The sequence below is a fragment of the Neofelis nebulosa genome, chromosome 17 (assembly GCF_028018385.1).
Source record: "Neofelis nebulosa isolate mNeoNeb1 chromosome 17, mNeoNeb1.pri, whole genome shotgun sequence".
In the NCBI taxonomy this organism is placed as follows: Eukaryota; Metazoa; Chordata; class Mammalia; order Carnivora; family Felidae; genus Neofelis; species Neofelis nebulosa.
In genome coordinates, this window is record NC_080798.1 from 60,807,089 (window position 1) to 60,831,218 (window position 24,130).

At 63.2% G+C, this 24,130-nt stretch overlaps 1 protein-coding gene across 1 annotated transcript in view; it reads left to right on the top strand.

The window, feature by feature from the left end:
- Nucleotides 1–666: 666 nt before the first annotated feature.
- Nucleotides 667–24,130, top strand: part of ZNF469 (zinc finger protein 469) — a 113,957-nt gene continuing 90,493 nt past the window's right edge. Inside the window, exon 1 of the mRNA XM_058706106.1 lies at nucleotides 667–748. The gene's annotated coding sequence lies outside the window, so the exon portion shown is untranslated. The remainder of the gene's footprint in view (nucleotides 749–24,130) is intronic.

Genomic DNA, 24,130 nt, shown 5'->3' on the forward strand with positions numbered 1-24,130 from the left:
CGTGGACCGGGAAGAGTGTCTGGTCGGCGTCCAACTTCTTGGCAAGACGATGAGCAAGCTCACAGAGGACCGACCAAGAGGGTGGGGGACCCTGGGAGGTTCCCAGGCACAGCTGCTGGCCGGGAGGTCCGGAGTGACACATGGAGTCCTGGAGGAGGACGACGAGAGGGCTGGCCGAGCAGCAGAGACCCACGTGGGCGAGGGTCCGCTCGCAAAGCCTGCATAAGGTCCCCTCCCTGGGCAGGAGCCCCTGCTCAGGGCAGCAAGCAGACACCCGTGGTGAGGGGGTGCCGAGCGGGATACCCCTCCTTGCAGGGATGCCACACGGGGACCGCAAGAGCACGTTCGATTTCTGCCCAGGTAGTTGGGTGAGAAAAAGAAGGACATTGTGCAGGGAGCAGTGCCGAGAAGCTTGATCAGACTGTGCCTGCAGACGACCCCTTGTGTCCGTGGGCGTCTGCACGTGGCCATGGCAGTGTGCAGGGAAAGCCGAGCGCCACTGAATCGCTGACGTGGATCTGGGTGGGGACAGGGAGGGTGACCGTGGGGAGAGCCTTTAGCTAGGGTCCTGTCCCTGTGCGCCTGGGACTGGAGTGTGGCAGTCGTGAGGCTGGCAGGCCCTGGTTCTGCGGCTTGGGGCTGTCTGTCTAAACACTCGCTTGTAATCCACAGAGTCTGCTGGTGGCTGAGAGGCAGCTGTGTAGACAGTGACCAGCGGAAGAAGCGGCTGTGACCGCGGATCGCAAAGGTAAGGAGTGTGCTCTCCTCTCCGCCGTTTGATTGGGCCCCACCTCCCGCCTTATTTCACTGACGCTGTCGCCGCGGGTCACGTTGCACGTGTGTTGACGCTGGTGCGTGGTCGGGGTTGAGCGGACGTTGGCGCGAGGGTCGGGGTGACCGTGGACAAAGAGACGTGACCCGGACTCTGAGTGGTTCTCGGAAGGCACCGAGGGTGGAAACCGTCTTCGGCCCCATCCCGGGCGATTGATGGGGACGGCTTGGCGGCCGTGCTGGCTCGGGAGGGCGGGAGGGCGGGAGGAGCCCCGGGTGGGGGCCGCGGGCTACAGACGGGTCAGGAATAGCGCCTCTGGGCCCTGCGTTCTTGGCCTGAGCCACGGGGCCACGTCAAAGGCGGGACCTGAGCGCTGGGTAGCAGCCCCCCGGTGCCCTGTTGAGAAGCACCCGGGGTCGTCGCTGGGCCTGGAGGGGACGGAGGGGCTTGTGTTGCCTCGGCCTCCGCCTGTCCGACTTCCGCCGGGAAGGGAGCGGTCTCCCGACGTCCACCCTGCCGACGAGGCTGTGGCAACATCTGGAACCGACGTGTGCGGCGGGAGCGTGTGCGACAGGTGGGGTGCGGCCGGGGGGGCTTCACAGAGCACGCAGCTGGTGCGTGTCCAGACGCCCCCTTGTGACCCGACACCCTCACCCGCCAGCTGGTCCCAGTGCCCGCCCGAGAAGGCACCTGCGCGCATGACCTCGTGAGGTCGGCCGGCCCGCGGCGGTGGGATGCCCGTGGCAGGCGGCCTCCGCGTCTCACGAACCCCGCGGGGACCAGCTGCTGGTTCCTGCACCTTGTAGAACCCCGCCCCCCCCCCGGAAGTGGCTTCCTGGCCTCCCAGGCTTCTTTCTGATAAGGTTTGGGGGGGGGGGTGCAGGGTGACCCGGGGGGGGGGGGGCACTGCTTTCCGGCTGGCACACGGGCTCCAAAGCGCCTTGGCATTCAGCTTAACGGGAACCAGCGGGGCCCGTGCGAGGGCGTCAGGAACGGGGCCAGCGTGTTACGTCACATCTGCCAGCTCGTTCTCTTCTCTCGTGTCTGAGGATGCGAGACGCTGCCGCACGAACGGTCTGTTTCAGCCTTTGACATTCACGGGAGCCAGCGCCGAGTGTAAGCGGCTGGCCGTGTGGGGCGCTGGCGGGGGGCCACGGGCGCCTTTCCGGGGCGATAGAGACGGTCCGTATCTCGGCAGGGTTTGGGCCGCGCCGGCCGTGGTTGGCACGCTCACAACGTGTGCGCTTTCCGTCTGTACATCTTCCCTGAAGATAAACCGCACAGGCAGATACCGTCACCCGTAGGTGACGTCTGCAAGCCGGAGCGTCCAGGGATGCCGTGTGTGGCTGTCTGCCCTTCTGCTCTGAAATGTGTCAGAGACAAAGACCATCGAGGGGCAGACAGAGGGGAGGCTGGGCCGACGAGCCGGTAACAAGGCAGGGTGAGCCGCAGGGGTGAATGATGCCCCCGGGGTCTGGCCCTTCTCTCTCACCTGCCCCCGAGCTTTGCGGGGCTCCCTCGAGTCACGGCCCCCAGGGGTAGAGGACCCTGCCCGTCTGAGCCGAGGCCAGGCGCCTCTCCACGTCACCCGCTGGGCGGGGAGGGGGACTGGACACGGGTGGGGACTGACGCGGGTATACGTGGTGGAGACAGCTGATCCGACAGGTGCGGGCTTCCTGCCGACTCACAGTCAGGCCCCGCGTCCCTTGGCGGTGGCTCGGCCCACAGGGGCCACCGAGTCTAGGAGGCCAGCATTCTGTCTGTTTCTGAGCCACCTACACACGTGAACGCCCGGTGGTCCTGGTCAGCGGGCCGGGGATGTGGTTCCTACCCTGAGATGGCCTTTGGCCCTTGGGGGTTTCGCTCATCCTGTCCCTCCTGAGGTGGATGAACCCCTCCAAGCCACGGGTCCCCAGTTGCTCCCCCAAGAAGCCCCTGTCCTTCCCACAGAGCCCTTTCCAGGGTTTCTCCCCGCGTGGCGCAGGGGACGTGGGCCTTGAGTCCCAGGGCACCAGGCTAGCTGTCCTTACTGCCGAAATCTGACGTTTTCGCGGGTCTCGACCCCCAGGTGCTTCGTGCACCTGCCTGTTCGCTGCGACCTCCCCCGGGAGCCAGGCCCCACACCTTCCGGGGCAGCTGGGCATGTGGGGGCTGCAGACAGCGGTCCCCGACCTGAGCCGCGCCCCTGCCGGTGCTTTGTCTCCAGCAGGTACGGGAGGGAGTGCGGCGTCTGTCCCCAGCCCTGCTTTTCTTCTTCAACCAAATGGTGGCGCAGCTCCCTTCCCTTCCCTTACCCTTTCCCCGCGGTTATGAATACTCGCCGTTTGGGACAGCGAGCTCTGCGAGGCTTGGGGAGAAATCACGCCCTGCAGGTCCTCCCCTCGGCACCGATTCCCGCTCACTTCACGCAGCGGATTCTCGTGGCCTTTGCCCCCGTGTCCCGATTCAGGCAGTGTGTTCATTCCCCACCACCTGGCCCCCTTGCTTAGGTCCATGGCAGCGCTGACTGGGTGCCCCTCACACAGCCACGGTCCCGGCTGAGTCTTGTCGTGGACCACGGCTTCCTTTCCTTTATCGCGCCCTTGTCACGAGGGTCTGGGGTCTCTGATGGCTGGCTGAGGTGGCCCAGCTCGGCCTCCTGTGCACCAACCGCCAGCTCGAATCCGGCTCCCTCCCAGTCGCGGGAGTCCCCTCCCGATACCGTCACACACGTCAGACCGTCTTCCGTCTCGTCTCTGTGAAGAAATCTCTTCCGGAGCTTTCCGCCTGCTCCAGCCTGGACGGGTCGCGCTCCGTGCCTGGTGCGCGAGGGGCACTCTGGGAGCCTCCTTCGTCCACCTTCCCGGAAATGTCCTCCCTCTGCTCTGGTGCCGGTCCCCCCGTCCCGAGACCCATCTTTCACTTCGGTGCTTTACCCCTCGTTTCCCTGGCACTCCTTTGGCAGGCACACTCCTCTGTAGTCGTGAACTCAGCACACGTTTCTTGAGCACCTGTGACGTGTGTCGGAGGACGACTCCACGATACGGGAGGGCCCCGTGACGCCAGCCACACAACCGCTGGCCACGTACAGGGAGTGACAGAGACCCACAGAGTTCAGGGACAGCCTGCCCAGGAAGGACCCAGCCCAGGCATCCTGCCTTCCTGTGGTGATAAGGACAGGGAGCCTTGGCACACCGACAGGACAGATACACGGAAACACCCACCCTCGTGCCTTAAGGGATCTGTATTACTTTCACCATCTTACAAGCGAAGAAACCGAGGCAGACAGAACAGCCTGGCTTGTGAGGGATGGCGCTGGGACCTCCCTGCGGGGTCACACTCCACGAAGAGGCGTGCGCGGGCCGCGTGCGCCTGCGCCCTCTCTCGGTCCGCGAGATCCTGACAACAGACGCTAGTCGTGCACCAGCCAGCGGACTTCCCGTTAGGATCTCTGGGACCAAGTACGCAACCTTCCAACCACAGGCCCGTCGCGTGTCTTATGTGGTGGGGGAGGGGATCCCTTGCAACACTGCCTACCCGGAAATAGCTTTCTCTGGCCAAGAAAACTCATTCTGTCATTTAAGGCCACGGGCATTCCTGAGTGTCCGGAGCCCGGGGCCATCTCAGAGCCCGGGGGAGGGGGGCACCCCCGGCTGGGCACCGTGCGTTCCCAAGTCGCGGCCACCAGGCGCTCCCCTGGGGCTCCCACGGCAGCGGCGGACGGCGTGGGTGGGGTGACCCCACCCCAGAGAGACGAGGCGGTCAGTGCACACGGGGCCGCGGCCACAGGCTCCTTCACACCAGCAGGAACTAATATGCGGTCCGAGCCGCCACCGAGGCATCCACCCGGCTTTGCATTTCCTCTGCAGCTGACGGACGGATTTTCAGATGAAAGGCAAAATTTCCTGTGCTCTTGATCTCGCGGTCGTCTCTTGGCTACTTCCCGCTTCGTCTTGAGCTGAGCCCACGGGGAGGGATGAAGATGCATTTTTTTGCGGAGCAGGGGTGGGTTTTGGAAGTTTTTCCAGCATGGCAGACGACGCCCCTTCTCCAAGGGACTTGTCACCCCGCATGGTGCCTGGGTCTGTGCACGCCTTCACACGATGAGCTAGTGGGGGCTCCGTTCAAAGAGCCCCAAACAGCAGCACGTTTGAGACTGAGTCATGCTCTTCCTAAGGGATTCCTTTTTTTTTTTTTTTAATGTTTATTTATTTTTGAGAGAGAGAGAGCGAGCGAGCGAGGGAGGGGCAGAGAGAGAGGGAGACAGAGGATCCCAAGCAGGCTCCACACTGTCAGCGCAGGGCCCAACGTGGGGCTCGAACTCATGAACCGTGGGGTCGTGACCTGAGCGGAAACCAAAAGCTGGACGCTTAACCCACTGAGGCACCAAGGTGCCCCTCCTCCTAAGGGACTCTTAAAGATGTTAGGGCCCTCACCTTTCCTGCGTGATCTCACCGTAGTGAACGCTGGGCACGTAAACCATCCTGGCTCTGAGGCGCGGGCGGTAAATAGGTGTGGCTTGGGTTCCTGTGTCTCCAGCCCCAGGCCCACCCCCAGGCGGAGCCACAAGGCAGCTCTGCCAGGTCGGGTTTTGCACAGTTTTGTGGTCATCGAAGCGTGGCATCCGGTAGCTTTTCAACACACGTCTGCAGAATGAAAGAGTGAATGAGTGAATGAATGAAGTAGCAGCTGGTCGGGTGCAGGTGACGAGGAAGGAGACGCACGGGGCTGGTGGAGCCGCGTCACCAGGGCTGCGGTGGGGAATCCGTGAGTCCCGCGTGTGGCGGCGCCCATCTGGAAGGTGCCGAGCGGCAGGCGAGCCGCGGTGACGGGCCGGGCGCTGGATCGCGTCCGAGGGAAGACGGGGAAAGGGAGAGAGGGGATGCCGGACGTGGGGGCTGACGTGGAGGCAGGCGGGAGCCCGGAGACCTCGTGCAGCTGGGTGAGAGGCCAGACCCGCTGCAGACTGGCCACGGTGTCCACACCTGCCAGGGAAACGTCCGGTGCTCTCCAGTCACTACCCTAAACCGTTTTCCCACACATCAGCACCGCCAGCCTGTGATGGAACATTTTTTTTCTAGCTAAATTTGATTTGCACCCAAGCTTTTTTGAACTTCAATTCCCTGGTCTGGGATCATTTATCCAACACCGGTCCACGAGACACAGTCCTTCTGAGGAGCAATCCTGACAGTTCGAGCCCAGTGCCCCGGGGCTGGCCCTGGGGTCTTCTTCATCCTTCCTACAGAATGATGGAGAACAATGGCAGGGGCCCTCCTGGCAGCCAGAAACGTGAAACTTCCCCCGCTCTCCTGCGTTGACGGAGGCCTGTGGGTGGGTAGATGGGTGGGTGGATTGGTTGACAGATTGGCCAGTCAACTGATAGATCCACTGGTAGATTGGTGGGTGGGTCAGTGGGTGGGTGTGTGCGCGCATGTATGTATGGGTTGATAGATGAGCAGATGGATGGTGGGTGGGTGGATGTGTGGATGGAATGACAGACTGATCGACTGGTAGATCAAGAGATGAATGAAAGGGTGCGTGGGTGGATGGATGGATGGATGGACTGATCAATTGATACATCAAGAGATGAATGAATTGGTGGATGGATGGATGGATGGATGGATAGATGTGTGGATGAAAGGATGGACTGATCAATTGATAGATCAAGAAATGAATGACTTGATGGATGGATGGATGTGTGGATGGACTGATCAATTGATACATCAAGAGATGAATGAATTGGTGGATGGATGGATGGATGGATGGATGGATGGATGGATGAATGGATGGATGTGTGGATGAAAGGATGGACTGATCAACTGATAGATCAAGAAATGAATGACTTGATGGATGGATGGATGTGTGGATGGACTGATCAATTGATACATCAAGAGATGAATGAATTGGTGGATGGATGGATGGATGGATGGATGGATGGATGGATGGATGAAAGGATGGACTGATCAATTGATAGATCAAGAAATGAATGACTTGATGGATGGATGGATGTGTGGATGGACTGATCAATTGATACATCAAGAGATGAATGAATTGGTGGATGGATGGATGGATGGATGGATGGATGGATGGATGGGTGGATCTGTGGATGAAAGGATAGACTGATCAATTGGTAGATCAAGAGATGAATGAATGGGTGGGTGGGTGGGTGGATGGATGGATGTGTAGATGGGTGGACGAGTCAGTGGATGTAGTCTTCCGTCCTTCCTTCCCTCCTTCCTTCTCCCCTTCCCTCCTTCCCTCCTTCTCCCCCTTCCCTCCTTCCCTCCTTCCCTCCTTCTCCCCCTTCCCTCCTTCCCTCCTTCCCTCCTTCCCTCCAAGTAGGCGCAACCCTTGCCTAGTGCTGTCTCCCTACTTCCCCTGTGGTTTAGGGCATGTAAACTCAGCCTTCAGTGCTATATTGCAAACCTACTCATTCAGTGCCCATTAAACGCATGGGTCCGTGGTCTCTGCCTGCAGAGCTCCCAGTCTGGTCAAGGACACGGGCAAGACATACAAACTCACGTTATGGGGTGGCATGTTCTTTGAAGGAAGGGGCCACCCATCCATGAAGCCTTTCCTGGTGACCTGACTCCCTTTCCTCAGGGAACCTGAGGTCCAGGGGCTAAAAACAAACGCCTGCTCCCTCTCAGAGACCCTGAAGCCCCTCAACCTGGGCCCTGGCCATCCCTGCAGACCAGTACTCGGGGCAGGAGATGATCGAGTAAGTTGACACCAAGAACATTTGTGCAGGCCCCTCAACTCTGGGGGCGTCACAGACAAGGCTGGGGGTTATTCTGGAAGGGTAGACAGCAGGTTCTTGGAATGACTGAAGACTGGTTCACAGCCCACGCTGGCAGGGTCAGCCGGCCCCCAGGCAGCACACGCCCCTCCAGCCCCGGGACCAGCAGGGTCGAGGTACAAGGGGGGTGCCAGTGGCCTTTGATGCCCTTCTGCTGACGGGTCGGCTGTGACGGTCTGTCGTGTGCGGGCTTTGGTTAGAGCCGCTGAGAGCTCTGGCCTGCGATGCGGAGCTTGGCTGTGCCCACGAACACCGTGCCCCCTGCACACGCGAGACACACGTGGGGAGGGGTCCGCAAGATGCCCGGGGGTCAGCTTCCTCCATCGCTGCACCCTGTGGCGCTGGGAGGGCTCATGCCAGGAGAGTCATTTCTCCAGGAGGGAGCTGGTGAACACGTGGCCAGGACTGCCCGTGCCTCCTGCACGCTGGACGTCACAGCAGACGTGATTTCTGCCCGTCGAGGCACAGGTTCCATCTGGCATGCGTCCTGCAACCCGCATCTGGCGGCCTGGTTCTCACCTGGGGCCTGCTCTGCAGAGGATATCGCCTCTCAAGGGTAGGAAGCGGCCCCGCCTGGCGTTGGAGACCCTGATGTGTCGCAACAACCCCGAGGCCACAGAGCAGGACATCTGCTGGCTGATCCCGGGGCCCAGGGGCGGGGAGGGGGCTCGGCTGTGCCGCTGTTCGGAGGCGGGGACATTTGGTGCCGGTTGGGTCAGAGGCACAAACACGGCTGTGGAACCAGCGTGCCTCCCAAACTCGGGTTCTCGTGTCTCCCGCCCACTGGCCCAGAGCGCCGGATGCCGTCTCATGCGTGGGCGCCGTGCCCCGCGGGACCCTGTGACCTGCAGTCAGCGTGGGTGCAGACCAGCTGGCCGAGCAGGGGCCAGTGACGGGTTGAGCCTCAGCAGGTGCTGGCGGCCAGCGGGCGTGTCCCCTGGGTCTTGGTGACACCTGCGAGCGCACGCTGCACCATCAAGACCCGATGGGGTGCCAGCCCCCGTGTGACAGGCCCGCCTGCTGTCCGCACCTGCTTTTCCCCTCTTCTCCTGAGCACGTTTCCCCGAGCGCTGTCGTGGTACCCTTACCGTGTGCCTCCCCGTGTGGCCTGGGGGCCTGGGCCTTGGGCCCGGGGCACCACCGACAGCACACAGCTGGGACAGACCCCCGCCCCTGACCCCCCGTGTGCACCTGTCCTTCGACTTGGCAGCCGGGAGGGAGGGAGGTCTGGCCCCGGGCTGTGGGAGCTCACGGGGCCTGCTGCCCGGAAAGCAGATCCTTCCTGTCTTTTCAGATTTGCACATGGGCCAAATCCTTTAAAACCGCACCTGCAAACAGGAGTACCCCGTCATCTGGGCCACCGCCGGCCTGCTGCAGCGCCCAGGGTGGGGACCGCGGCCCTGGGCCCCGAACTGCGGGCTCCCCACGTGGCCCCGCCTCACTTCCTCGGCTTTGAGGGAGGGCCTGTGGACCATGGCTCCCAGTCCCTGAGCGGCAGCCACCGGAGGGCCCTTCCTCCCGGGGTGGACCCCCCACCATAGCTCGCCAAGCCGGGTGTCACCATGTCCCACGACCACCCTGTCCCCAGAGGAGCCCTCCACCGCCCGGACCCACCCGGGAAGCTCCGTCCGGAGCAAGGCTGGAGGCCACCACAGGTCCACGGTGACCCAGACGGAAGCCATGGGGGGCGAGACCCAGACACGTCCCCAGCTGCTCCCACAGTTCACACTGGGGCACACGACACGGAGGCACTTAAGGCTCTCGTGACTTCAGACTCGTGTTCGGAGCTACCGTCATGTGCCAAGGGGACTTGGCCCAGGGCCTCCGATGGAGGCAGCCATCCGAGCGGAACCCGCCCTCCCGAGTGGGTTCCTCAGGAGACAGAGAGCCCACAAAGTGCAGGCGGGAAGGCATCCCGTTAATGGCCGGGTCTGTGGGAAATTCCTCTCGGCTCTGAAGCCAAGCCCCACGCCCCACAGGGCCCACACCTCCCGCTTGAGGAGCGGCCCCTCTCCGGCCTCGGGGCGGCCCTCCGGACTTTGGGCTTTGACCTTGAGCTTCTCCAGCCCAGGTGGTGCAGCTGGGAGGCCACAGCTGGGAGGCCACAGACACAGAGCAGGTGTTTGCTGAGCACGCAGAGTCCGGGCCTGTCCTGCCAGAGTCTCCGGGCTGCGGAGGGACGGCCGGCGTGCCAGGGCCGAGGGGGACAGAGCAGGGTCAGACAGGACAGAAGGTGGGTGCTCCAGGCGCGTGCAGGTTGCCCTTTGGAGCTGGAGCCACAGGGAGCCCGCCCGCGGCTCTAGCTTCCGTGGACGCGTGGCAAGGACAGCATCTTCGATGATCTGAGGGGGCTCGTCTCGAGGCTCCAGCTTTCTGGGGCCACAGGCTGCACCCAGCGGAGACCCGCCGCTGGACGTCCGCAGTGGGCATCAGAGCCTGGGGTCTCAGGCACAGCAGCCTGTCTCTTCTGGGGCAGTGGCCGTGGGTCAGACCCTATAGGAGCCACCCCTCCGGACGCGGCCGCTGGAGGCCAAAGGGCTTTCCCCCTGCAGGGGCCCTCGCGCGAGAGAGATGCCCAGGGTGACGGCGTCTGCCCTGAGCTTCCCGCTCTGGATTTATAAGGCGAGCACTGCCCAGGGGGAGCTGCGGGCTGGCGGGATATTTGTTGGAGGGGATCGTGTCTTTAGACGGCGGCTCATGTGTGGTCTCTTTGCTGGCTGCTGTGACGGAGACGGTGCGGCTCTGCAGATGAGGACGGACCCGGGGTCCTAGACGCCTCGGAGCCAGGCCAGGAGGGCCCAGCTCTGTGCGTTTGGCTCACACCGTCCGACCTGCGTTGTTCGAGGGGACAGAGAACCGGAATGTCTCTACCCTGCTGTTGGTGACTTCTCTCGGCCCCGAGGCCGCTGATTTCAGCAACGCTGGTGGGTGGACGGCGTCCGTGGACGGAGCCCGGTCCCCGCACAAGCCAGTGGCCTCACCGGCTGTGGCCCAGGTCGCGCCAGACGCAACACCTTCTCTTCTCCGGTGGAGCTGGACCCCACGCACAGGGTGCACGTCCCCTGGCGAATCTCGACAGTGCTTGGTGGCGCCCCGGGCCTTGCACACACAGGCGCTTTGGCGGTTGGCCACAGTTGGATGTGCCCGTGGCAGGGAGGACTGGTGTCCCTTGGAACACCTAGCAGGCAAGCGTCAGTGGCGTTTTAGGGTCCCAGCCCCCTGGGGGCCTCCGCAGGGACCCAAGAGCACTCCCTGGAACAAAGCCATCGCAAGCACGCCTCCTCGAGAGACTCAGCTGGGGTGGGGGACGCAGGCGTTTGCCCGTGTCTGGGCCAGGTCGTTAGTCCCGAACACGCCCGCGTGGGGCACAGGGAGGGCCTGCGGGGTGGGAAGCCCCAGGAACCACTGGAGGAAACTCTCGGGGCATCGGCTGCTTGTCAGGGTGGCCTCCCCCCAGGTGTCCCTGGGGAGGATGGCTTTGTTTCTGCCCTCTCGTCTGTCACCTCCGTCTGTGCGCGCCCTTCTTGTGAGCTGTTGGGAAACGCTGTCACACGTGCCGCCCTGGCCCAGCAGGCCCCGCCCCCGCTCAGGGCTCCGCGTCCCAGGCCGGGGCGGTGGCGGGCTGTTGTCAGGGTGACAGTCCTAGTTCCAGCTGCTTCCAGGCCCTCACCTTCACGACAGCGTTTGTGCTGAGGACGGAATTGCACCCATTTTAAAGACACGGACAGTGAAGGGCGCCTGGGTGGGACTCAGCGGGACTCAGTCGGTGAAGCGTCCAACTTCAGCTCAGGTCGCGATCTCACAGTCTGCGGGTCGGAGCCCCGCGTCGGGCTCTGTGCTGACGGCTCGGAGCCTGGAGCCTCCTTCGGATTCTGTGTCTCCCCCTCTCTCTGTCTGCCCCTCCCCCGATCGTGCCCTGTCTCTCTGTCTCTCCCTCAAAAATAAGCATTACAATTAAAAAAATAAATAAAAAATGAAGACAAGGAAACTGAGGCTCAAAGAAGCTCACGGCCCCACTTTGGTGTGGCCAAGCGCAGCTCAAACACGGCCTTTCCCTGCGGGGCCCGTGAGAAACAGATGTCCCTGGCGACCTTGACCAGGAGGGTCCGGGTCTTCCTGGTGGCCCGGGACCCAGGATGTCACTGACACCAGGGCGGACATCGGAAAAGGCGGGACGGAGGTCTGGCCATCTGCCGTCTGACCCGCTGTCCTTGCTGCTGGCCGGGGAGGCCCCGAGCTCTTATAAAACAATTACATATGCGCCCAGACGGTATTAATGGTAAAAATATTTCATCTCTGAGTCTGGCCGGGTCTCTCAAGATAAAGTTCATTCCTCTTTTGTTTTTCCGAGAGTGAATCTATTTAAATGTGGTGCTTCGTGTGTGCTGACAATCGGTTTCAGTGGTTGCTTCCCTTGGCCGAGTGAGCGCGGCCCACCCTGCCGGCTTCCCAGCACCCCTGCTTCCGGCTTCCTCCCGTCAGGAGGACCGCGCGTCCGCTGCCTCCCCCTGCTCAGGGCCGCGTGTGCCCCTGGGGTCCCCGGTTGGGAAGGCGCTGGGTCAGGGCCGTGCGTACAGAAGGCGCTCGTAGATGCTCGCTGGCTGAGAGAGACCGCACGTCAGGACGAGGGGAGGCGGGCCGCGTCCTCTCTTTCCCGGCTCAGGCTCGCTGTCTGGACGGCGAGGGCCCTGGCCCTGCTTCTCGGGCTCCCGGTCGGCCCACCTCGCGGAGACCCCCGCCTCCACCCTCGCGGTTCAGCTCTGTGCCACGTGAGTCCGCCCCACGGCCTCGGCCCAGAATTGGCCACCGGGCTGCCACGAAGGGGGAGGCGCGGCGATCCTCCCAGAGCGGGCGGTGTGAGAAGCGTTCAGAGCCCAGCAGGGCGGGCGGCCCCCGGCCCCGAGTGCCCCAGCCCCGGCACGGCTCGGACGCCAGCCTCCGCACCGTTCGTCCCGCTGGAGCCTGAGGGCGCGGCCGCCGTGTTCCCTTGGTCTCTGCCCGTAGAGCCAACACTTTAGTCCCCGCGAGCTCTGGGCCCCATAACAAGCCTGAAACTCTGTCCTCAGACTTGGGGTCTGCAGGCCGCGGCCAGAGTGGTTCAGAGCTGCCATTGGTCGGTGTGGCCACTGCCACGTGAGTGAATTACAGTGAGATAAAGTTAAAACTTCACGTCGTCGGGGCGCCCGGCTGGCTCATTTGGTGGAGGGTGTGACTCTTCAGCTCGCATTTGGTCCCCAGGGCGCTCTGGGAGGTCAGAGCCGGGAACTAAGTGAAGGGGGCGCGATAAGGCAGAGGCGCACGGCAGGTCGTGGCACAGGTGCTCTCAGGAGGGCACCCCCCCCTCCGCACACACCCCAGAGCCTGGCGGAGCTCGGCCCCCACAGCCCTGCGAGCCCCGGCCGGCACCAACAGCCTGAGGGCCCCCAACCTGCCCTCCGTCACTCGGCAGCTTCCCGGCCGGGCACCGATGGCGTGACCCCGGGACCCCAGCCAGCATCAGGATCTTCACGCCGGAAACGGGCTTGAGGGGTCTCTGGCTCCTATCTTCACTCCGTCTCAAATGGTAGGGAGAGGGGAGAAGAAGTGACATTTTTTTCCCAAACAGCTTTATTTAGGTATAATTCACACACCATAAAATTTGCCCTTTCGTAGCGTGCAGGTCAGCAGGTTTCCGTGTGCTCACGGAGCTGTGCAGCCACCAGCACGAAGTCCAGAACACGTCCGTCGCTCCAAAAACAAGCCCCCATCACGCCCCCTCCCCGGGCCCCAGCAACCTCTACTCCACCCTGGGGTTCCCTGGGCTTCAGCATTTACAGAAATGTGGCCGGTAATCGGTGGCTTCTGTCCCTTAGCATAATGCTTTCCAGGCTCTTCCGTGTCGTGGCACGTGTTAGCACCACGTAGAAACTAAATACGACTTCCTTGTGTGGATACACCGCGGGGAGTTTACCCCTTTGTGCGCTGACAGACGTCCGGCTGGCTGTCATGAGTAATGCCTCTGTGAATGTGCACGTACGCACATTTTCACGGATGTAGGTCTTCATCACTCAGAGGCACACACACCTAGGGACGGACCATCTCCTAGCACTCTACCACCGTGAGGAACAGGCAGACTGTTCGCCAAGGTGGCTGCATCCCCTCCCACCCATCTGCGGGACAGGGGCCCCTCACCCACACTTGCTCCCTGTTATTTTGACTCTAGCCATGCTGGTGGGCATGACGTGGGTCTCAGCGTGGTTTCGATTTGCATTTCCCCATGACTGGGGATGCTGAGCATCTTTTCCCGTGCCGCTTGGCCATTTGCGCATTTTCTTTGGAAAAATGCCTGTTTGGGTCACTTGCCCAGTTTTTCTTTGGATACCTTGCCTTTTTATCGTTGAGTTGTAAGAGCTCGTTACATATTCTGGATCCCAGTCCCTTACCAGATAGACAGTCTATGGGTTGCCTTTTTACTTTCTGGGTGACTTCATTTGCAACACACAAGTTTTCGTTTAGACGACATCCTGTTCATCTATTTTTTTTTCTTTTGTCGTTGGTGCTTTTGGTGTCAGAGCCAAGAAATCCTTGTCTAACTCGAGGTCACGAGGATTTATTACTGTTTTCCCGCAAGTCTCACGCTTTCGTCTCTTACATTTAGGCTCCTGACCTGCTGTTTTTGTGTGTGGTGTGAGGTAGGGATCCAACTTCATTCTCGTGTGTGGATGAACCATGGCCCAGCAGCCTTGGTTGTACAGACTGTTGTCTCCCCACAGAATAGCCTGACCCCCTTGTCAAGCATCCCTTGACTACAAACGTGAGCATTTATTTCTGGGCTCTATTCCAGTCCGTTCTATTCTATTCGTCCGTGTAGCCATTCCCACCCAGCGCGCAGTCGCGGTTACCGCAGAATGTAGTTATGGGACGTGTGAGTCTCCCTACTTTGTCCTTCTCTTTCAAGATAGTTTTGGCTATTCTGGGTCCCTCACATTTCCATATGAGATCGAGGGTCAACTCGGCAATTTTGGCAAAAAAAGACATCTGCATTGTGATAGGGATTGTACTGGATTGGAAATGGGACTTCAGAGCCATATGATCCTTTGGGAGATTTGGGGGAACCTGGAGAAACTTTCTCCGGTAATGAGTTAAAACTGAAAGGTCAGTTCTTTTCATCTCCCAAAACACACCCTTCGTTTCACCCTCCCAGCCCCGTGGGGTGGGTGCTGCTGGGCCGTCTCAGAGGAGAGAAAACCCGAGGCCCCGAGAGGCCAAGTCAGGTGCGCATGGCCCACAGGCGTCCACACACGTAAAACCCCAGACCCCTCACGCTTCCAAGCCCCAAACTCAGAGCCCCCAGCCTGAGCTCTCCTCTCCCAAAAACCCAAATAAGTAGGCTTTGAATGACTGGATTTAGGCAGAGTAATGGGCTAGTGGGACAGAGAATTTAGGAGAGAGGCTGCATAGACTTCCCCTTGTTCGGAACATGGGAACAGCCCCCCACTCACAGTCTGATCGGATCAAATCAATCACAGGCCTGAATGTGCTCGAGGCTGCCCCGGCTTTTTCCTGGCCAGGCAGGAGGCGTCAACAGAACGTCACCTCTTTGGTCAGCAGGAGCAGAGAATCGAGGGGCAGTTCCCCATTTGTCCCTCCAACCTGACAGACTCCTACTCGCACGTCAAAGCCCAAGCCAGTCATCACCCTTTCTGCAGAGAGCCGCCTTCTCCCTTCTCCCCAGAGCAGAGCACCCACAACCCCTGGCCTGTCCTTCCCTTTCCCCGCGCGTGAAGTGTGGCGTTAGGGGGTCCGTGTGTTTTTCTGTGCCCCCTTTGCACGCCGGCCGGCCGACACAGTGTGGGGCGCTCAGGAGACGTTGGCTGGTGAATTGCTGGAAGGGATCTGCACCCCTTAAATCGGGAGGAGCACGAGCCTGCGGTGTGCAGAGACCGTCCCGGGGTCTCCCCCGCACACCCCCGTCCCGGTGCAGACAACGCCTTCCTCTGATTTCAGACGTGCACAGTGGGGACGGCTGCGCCCATGTCCCCTCCCCGGCCCCCGCCCTGTGCAGCTCTGTTTTTCCCACAGACTCCCCACCGCAAGTCTTTCCAACCTCAGGAAGTCCATGTGAATGTTTTCCCAACTTGTCCTCACTGACCGTTACCCCAGTCCCCAGGAACTCACAGGAACCTTCCAGAAATCTCCCTTTATCTCCCAAAGCCCATCTGGTTCCGTTTAAGGATTCACCATATTTCCTCCTGTTTTCTGAGCCGCTGCGCCCGGCCTGTCTCCGAGCTCAGCCGCCTCTGTCCGGGGCGGTGAGGAGCCCCGATTTCGGGAGCTGCCATGGGGGGCTCCCTGCACCTGCACACGTGGCAGGGCCACCTCGAGGCTGGCGGGCAAGGCTTCTCCTTCCCCGCCTGATCCCATCGCCAGCCCGGCCTGGGCCCAGCGTGCAGTCCCTTCCCTGGGAATTATTTATGGCCGTGGACTCCGGCATCCAACCCACATGTGATGAGAGCGACCTTTATCCCCCAGAGTCGCGGCCACAGCGGGTCTGGGCGGCTGGCTGGCAGCCGCGTGCATCTGAGCAGGCTCCCTGTCCGCCCCAGAGGCGCTGGGCCGAGCCAGGGGACGTTCCGTGGGGTTGGAGCTGATATCCGTCGAGGGCCAGGCCCCTCTCCTCTGCCCGGTGCTCCTCCGGCAGCCGGGTGGGCAGTGAGGGCCTCCCGGGCGGCAGCCCTTCCCCCCCCCACCCCGGCTTCGGGACTAGAGATTGCATCATGGGACCCGGTGACCTCCCCCGCCCACCCCGCCCGGCCCGTTAGAAAGGCAGGCTTGGCCGATGGCGGGGGCGTCCGGGAGGCATCTCCGTTCCCACAGATGACCCACCTAGGCCTGACGGGCGGCCACGCACACGGCTCTCCCCGGCTGTGTGACCGACAGGGTGAGACCAGCACCCCGGAGTTTAGCCGCTGCTGTGCCAGAGGGAGTGTCTGACGGGACCGTGTTTGGAAAAGGAAGGGAAACGTCTGCATAGAAGCATCCAGGGGGCCCCTCGGGAGGGGCCGGCGCCAAAGGGGGAGCCCCGCAGGTCGCGGAGCGGTCACGCGCTCACGCGGTCATCCCACCCAGGCCGCGATGGTCCTGCGGCCATCAGCCGAGCAGACCCAGGGATGAGCTGATGGCTGTAGGGAGGGAGTCCGGGCTTATGGGGAAACGGGACGTGCCCGCGTGAGGGCGCCAGGCGGCCGGGCGGCCGGTGCTTTGGGTGGGCCTCACGGCAGGCCCGGGCCCCGTTGTCTGTGGCCCGGCTCTCACAGGGCGGCTGTGAGTCTTGGCCTCTGGGGTTCTTTCAGGGACGCACGACTGTGTGCGTCCTTGGGCACCGGCATGCTGAATTTGGGGTTCTGGCTGCTGGAAGGCACAGGGATAAAGGATGCGGGGCATCCAGGCAGGGTGAGCACGTGACCCCGTCTTCCTGCCCACACCGGGGGCCCCAAGTCGGGTGGGGGGCCTTCGAGACGGCGGGACTGGAGCCCAGTGTTCCCTAACCGGGACCTGTGGGGCCGGAGCGGCTTTCCCCGCAGGGGCTGGGAGTCCTTTCCGGCCAAGCCAAGCCTGGGGAGGAAGGTGGGCCTTCTGAGGCCTCCCCGGGGGAGGCGACCAGCTGGGAGAGTGCCAACCACACCCGTGGCCCCTGGGTGTTGCCAACAATCCCCCTTCCTTTCGCAAAAACTTCCAGCGCTGGTGAGAGGCGAGAAGGCGGCTGTCTCAGTGCCGCCTCCCTCTCACAAGCTCTCACCCCTCCTCCCCTCCGTCCACTGTCCCTCTTCGGGAGCACTGCCCCTGGGAAGGCTCGGCACCCTGCGCCCGTGTGGACGCTGGCTGGCAGGGAGCTTTCTGGCAACACCAACGGGGCGCGGGACCATTTCCACCCTGCACAGGGGGACACCGACGTCCCACAAGCCAGAATTTGTGCAGCGGGTCAAGGACCAGAGGCGGAATGTTCCTCTGAGACTGTCCTTCCCAAGGCTTCTGCTCGAGACACAAAGAAATAAAAATCCTCTCAAGACAGATAGTATCATCATCGCTCATCTTTATTGCTAAAAAGTCCTAATTGTACATAGGAGGGAAAAGAATGTGCTAGAAGACATTCCAAGCAGTGTTATTTATAGTGAAGGAGGGGAGCCCCCTCCACGCCCAGCAGGACACCCAGCACAGCACAGAGCGCCCCGTCCACGGGGCGGACGCCTCACCCCGAGCCACGGGGCGTGTGCAGCACGATGCGAAACGTTGGAGGTGTGTTAAGTCAAAAGGCCGTGGGGGCGTAATCCATGCTCAGTAAGCATGTTAGCAGATCCGTTTCATACACCCCAGAGGAGATTAAGGGTTTGGACGTCGTTTGCAAAATGTTTCTGCTGTCGTATCGCCCTCCTGATGGAAAGCACGTATTTAACAGTGATAATTATCGTTGATGGTGATGCCGTCTGCTTTCATGATCGTTTTTAACGCACAATGACCGTGAGTTTCTGCGCAGGGACACGGGGGTCTTGAATTTGATGTTGGCTTCTTGGCCACATGCCCTTCTGTCCACGTTTAGTGAGCGGATGTCCCCCGCCTCGGGCTGGCTGGCAACCTCCTCGTGGGAAGAAAGTGATGGGGGGCAGAGGGTGGCTAGTCCCACCTCTGGTGTTTTTAGGAAAACAACAAAACAACGATTAAAATGACCTGCCAGCTGGTCGACCCTTTCACCCACGAACGGCCTGGAGACGTGGCCAGACGGCCTTGGGTGTCACCTGAGGGTGCTGGCCCGACTCATGTTTGATTTTGCGGGTGGCTGTGCCCAACATGAGTCAACAGAGGGTATGACCGGGCCCCAGGGCTTTGCAAGTGGCAGAGCGTCTGGATGGAGGGGGACGCGTGTGCAGGGACGGCCGGGTGCGTGAGCGGGAGGGGACAGGCGTGCCACGGCTGCCGTTGGAGGCCGTGCTGCAGTGCTGGGCGCGGGGACCTCTCACTTTGCCCCGGACCGACCAGGCTGCAGAGCGGGGCCCTCCTCTTGGCCCTGCTTGCGAGGGAGCATGGGCCCCTGGGGAGAGGAGGCCCCCAGGGAGGATAGACGGGCTGGGACCTGTCCCGCGCAGACCGACGGAAGGAGCGCTCCGGCAAGGGCTGAAGGGGCAACCTGATCTTCCAATATCAGACGTGTCTGGCAGAACTGATCCCCGACGGGCAGAGGTCAGGGAAAGAGGTGGGCTGATCCAAGCAGCCCCGGGACGAAGCCGGCCCCTCGGGAAGTCACAGGGACCAGGCTTGTGTCCCTGCAAGTCCCGGATCCACAGGGCAGGCGGGACCCGCTGACAGGAGGTGACGCTGCGGTCTCGAGCCTGGATTGCTTCACCTCGGGGAAATCTCAGTGTGTAGTCTCAAGGCGTTCACCTGATGGGGCGAGGCCCACCCGCGCTATGGAGAGCCATTTCTTAGGGTCGACTGATGGTTATCCACACTCCCAAATACTCCACAGCAACACCCAGATGAGTGACTGAATCACTGGGGATGACAGGCTGGTCAGGCTGACGTAACCCCGACCTTTGCACCCCGTGAGTCGGGATCGAGCCTAGAGCCCGGGAGCCGAGGGCCCTGTGTCCGTCCCCGCACCCGCTGATGGAGAGGTCAGCTGTCAGGGCTGGGGGTCCCTGGGGATCGGAAAACGGGACACGCCGCCTGGCCGCGGCCCTCAGCGGTGAGCCGCTGCGGAACCCCCGCTCGCCCCATCCGTGAAGCGGGGACAGACTCGATCAGCTGCCTCCCTTGGGTTTCACGCTGTGCGAGCAGGCGCCCGGCTGAGAGATCGCCTGCCGTCTCTGACTCCACCCCCAGCCCCTCTGCGGGGCTCAGTGGGGACGACCCCCGAGTCCTGGTGAACAGTGAGGTGCCAAGCGACGAGAGGCCGAGGCCACATCCTCTGCTGCCACAGCTGCACCGTCTACTCCTACAACCCGCCAGCGCCGTAATTGGCCCCGTGCCCCAGCCCCGCGGTGGGTCAGCGGGGCCCGGGCGTGACCTGAAATGGTGGCTGCTTAACCGGTGAACGTGAAAGGCTAGCGGCCGCCTCCCTCCCACCTGCTCTACAGCTGTGCTCGGGGACTTCCGTGTCCCGCAGCCGCACGAGGTGCCGGGACAGTCGCGGCCGAGCCCTCGCGGTCAGGAGGCCGCTGCCGGCACACGCGGCCCTAAGAACACGGGAACAGGGTGCCTGCAGCGCCTGGGGCCTGCGGGGGGGATCGGCAGCTGCTCCCCTGCTCCTGAGCAGGGGTCTCCCCGCCCCTCACCGTCCTGGGGATGTTGTCAAGGGCAGAGGGCGGGAGCGAGAGGCAGGGCTCCCCGGGCCAGCCCCTGACCGTGGCAGTAATGGTCACACGCGAGGACGGGGCCGCTCCCTTCCGGGCACACGCCAGACCCCCGCTCAATCCCCCACCTGCCTGCAAAGGGTACCAGTGGGGACGGTGAGCCACAGAGAGGGCTGCAGACTGTCCCAGGTCACACAGCTGCCGTGATGGAACCGCGATGGGTCCCGCGTTCTTGGCCCTGGGGCCTATGCCCGCCTGGATCTGCAGCGTGTGAGGACCCGCCCGATGAACTGCCCTGAGATTTCGTGGCTCACGACGGCAAGACTCCTCCCTGTGCTCACAGATCTGCACCTGGGCAGGGCCTGGGGGGGGGGGGGCGGGGGGAGCGGGCAGCTGGACGGGGGTCGCAGGGTCCACCTGCAAGACGGCGCCCCCCAAGGCGGGCAGGTGTGTGGTGTTGGCTGTCTGGGCCTCCGTGCGGGCCTTCCTCCGGGGTGCAGCGGGATCCCAGGAGGCGGGGACAGGGAGCCCCCAGTTTCTCGAGGCCTGGGCCTGGACGTTTCCCGAGGTCACTTCTGCCTCCCCGTTTTGGTCAGAGCCAGAAGTCCCGGCGGAAGACGGACAGGCGGACGGACGCGCCCACGACCCTCGGTGGGGGACCGCGAGAGAACGTGGGGCTCCATCGTCTGGCCGCTGACCCGCCCAGAGCTCTGCACGCGGCAGAGGGGGGGCCTGGCACGTCTGTCCTGGGTCATCCCCGGCCCCCCTCCCTCCCCAAGCTGCAGCGTGACAGGCAGACGGCTAGACCTGGCACCCCATGGCCCTCTGTCTCCAAGCCGCTAACCCTCCGCGGGAATGTGTCTTCCTGCCTGGCTCCCCGGCAGCCGGGAGAACTTGGGGTCTCAGCAAAATGCCACGAGCAAGAGTCAGAAACAGTCTCGAGTGGCCGATGTGCCTGTGGGTCTGTTTCCAGGGCTTGTCTCCGCCCCGGGACCAGCCGGTGGCCCCGCAGGGTACGGGAGGGGATGAGAGCAGGGGGCACGCCGCGGCGCCCCTTGGGCCCGTGTGAGGCCCCGGCCCCAGCCCCCACGGCACCTGCTGCCCCCCCCCCCCCCAGAGCGGCCCCGCTGCCGGGCTGGCCCGGGCCCGACAGCGATTGCCTGGGACACGTGTCAGCTCCCGGTTCGGTTAAGTCGTTCGTCACAGCGTAAATAGGAAATGGCATTAGCAGAAGGCGTGGTGCCACGGCAAGCAGCCACAGGACGGTCACGGCACGCCGGGAGCAGCTCCCCAGGCGCGGCAGCGCTGACCGCAGACGCTCGGCGCCCGGCTGCCTGACGCCCACCCCTGCTGGGACTCTGGGCATCGGTCCGGGCCGGGTGGACACACACGAGACTGTTTCAGAGCCGCTCGCCCAGAGCCGCTGTCTGCGGCCACCAACCGTGGCCACGCAGGGCTCCTTGTGCTTCAGTTCCCCAGAACCTGATAAAATTGTCGTGCCGCACCGACTGCGTCCTGAGCTGCCGCACGTGGCTGGTGCAGACCTAGAAATTTCCGCCCTCACAGAAACTGCTGCGTCTTGGCTGAGAGACGGCCGTTCCGCGGCCCCACGTCCTCTGTCTCCCGTGACCGAGTCCCATCTGTGATCACAGTCCCTACGAGCAGCCCCCGCTCGCCCCTCCGGGAATCAGGCACTGGGCTCGGACCCGGGATGTCCCGCCAGACCCCGTGGAGGCGGCTGTTGGGACCACGAGGGAGTCTCGCGGCTTCTCTTAAAACATCTATTCTCATTTTATGCCCAAACGGCAGTGGACACGCTTCTCCAGTCAGGCGCGAGGGCCGGGGAGCCCCGGGGTCCAGGAGAAGGTGAGGCCCCACCGCCGGCCACCAGGGGGCACGATGGGCAGTGGCCGGGGTCCCCGGGGCCTGAGCCAGGAGGGGCCTCGAAGGCTGCTGGTCCTGATGCAGCAAGGCCTTCCTTCCCCAGGGCCGCCCCGCAGACCCGCAGGGAGCCAGGCCACCCAGGTCCCCGCACACGCCCTTCCTTGATGGAACCCTACCTACCCTAGTGTCCCTCCCCCGCCCCCTCGCAGGCGGGCCCACCGAGGAGAGGGCGGAGCCCTGTGCCCTCCTAGACCCCTCGGGCCTCGGCACCTTGGCTGCAGGCGGCACCCAGCAGTCGTGCCCGCGGCGGTGGCACCCGTGAGCCTCGTCTGCCCATGGTGGCCGTTGCTCCCGATATCACGGCCCCCTCCCCCAGAGGCATCAGGGCCACGGAGCATCTGGGGTCACGGGGGTTGAGATGAGTGTCCTGTGCCTGGGGGGTCCCAGCATGGGGGCGCAGGCGAGCCTCTCCCGCAGTGACACGAGGCCACCCCTCAGGCGCTCCCCCCGCCACCCTTGCTTCCCTCCCCCGGCCCCACGCCTCCCCCCCTCACAGAGCCCAGTCCAGCCAGGCCGTGACCTCACGCCCCGATGACGCCAACAGGAGCGGGGGGCAGGGACGCCGATGTGGGGCGGTGACTCAGGGTCCCGCCGCCTCCCACCCGAAGGCGCGGCCACGGCTGAGTCTGACACGGAACCCGGGTCGAGTCAGCTCCTCCGTGTTAGCGGCGGACGCTCTCCGGGCCCCTGTGCGCCCGGCTCGTGCCGGGGCCCCAGGGGACAGGACCCTCCTGCCCGCGACCCACCCTTTCCCAGGGCAGCGCACAGTCTCACAAACTAGAACCGTGGCTCACAGAGAGCGTTGGAAACCGAGCCCCGCTGGGCCGCGTCTGGGCTTGATTTTCTGTGGTGAAGCACGCGTAACACAGAACGAACCATCTCGGTGATTTGTGAGCTCACGGCTCAGGGGCATCGCGTCCACCCACACCGTTGTGCACCGTCCGTCTCCAGAACCCGTCATCCCCCCAGCTGGAGCTCTGTCCCCGCTCTGTCCCCACCCCTCCACCTCCCTCCCTCCCTGTCCCCATGGCGGGCGCCAAGGCCCCGCAGGGACACCTGTGTCTCCTCCCCCTGCAGTGGGCTCCTCACGGGCACCGTGTCCATCCCATCACGGGGGGGCCCGGAGCCCACACAGGGCAAGGCCTCCCGAGCGGGCGGCTCGCGATCCCCAGGGTAGGTTTGTGGAGACAGGATTGCTGTGGTCGGGGTTCTCCTTCTCGGCCGTGCACAGGGAAGGGGTGCCCCTTCTCACACCGTGCCTGGCCTGGAGCGCTGGGCCCGTCCCCTAGCCTGAGCCGTGCGGAGGTTGGACCCCGGATGGAGCGGAGGTTCCTCCGCTAGGAGAGACGGTGGGCTGCGGGGGGTGCCCAGCAGTGCCGGGACTGAGACTGAGCTGGAGACACCGAGGCTGCCTGGCTGGGTCAGGCTCCTCGGTGCCAGTCGGCCTGGGATGATGGGAATAATCGTGCCTCCTGTGCAGCCCCTAGAGAGTGTCGCTGGGCCCCCCTGCCCGGGGCCCGGCCGTGTCGGTTAACGTGAAGGTTCTGCCGCTGACATAAGTACGTCCGGGGCCCCACACAACTGCGGTAGGGGACTTGTTCTGCTGAGCAGTCCACGCGGGTACCGCCTAGGGCCGACACAGCACCAAGGGGTCCTGGATCCTGGCCCTCCCTGATGCTCTTGTTTCTTCAACCCCCAGCTTTACCTCGTGGCATAAGATAGCTGCCTCAGCTCCTGCCATCACAGCTCTTCTCTGCTCCCCCACACCCAGGGGCAGGCAAAGGAGGGCAGCACCTGGCGTCACACACGTCACTTCCACACGCTGGTCAGAACCAGGCACGCGCCCATCGGGTCGCTAGGGAAACTGGGAGATGGAGTCTTCCTCTGGGCCAGGGCCCACGGAAAGTTCCAGAAGAAGAGCATGGGCAGCAGCTGTACCACACTCCCTCAGGGACAGCCGCGGTTACTCCTACGACAACTGCCAGGTGGTGGGCGCCAGATGAGAGAAATAAAAAGGAATCGGACGTACCTCGGGAGCCGGGGCCCACGGGGACGCTGACACGCGCTCAGGGAGGGCTCGCTTCCAGCCAGAGCGAGCACTCGTGCGTTTCGGCTGGAACTTAGACGTGCGGAGGAGACGGAAGGCTTCCAGAGGCTCGGAGCAGCCCGGACGGGGAGGTGGGTGCAGACGACGTGCACCCGGCCAGGGCATCGCAGCCGCGAAGGGCGGGGGGGCGGCCGACGGCAGACAGGCCCTCCACGCACCCCGGGGTTCGGCCGTAGCTGGGTCTTTGGGAGCAGACCGCCCGC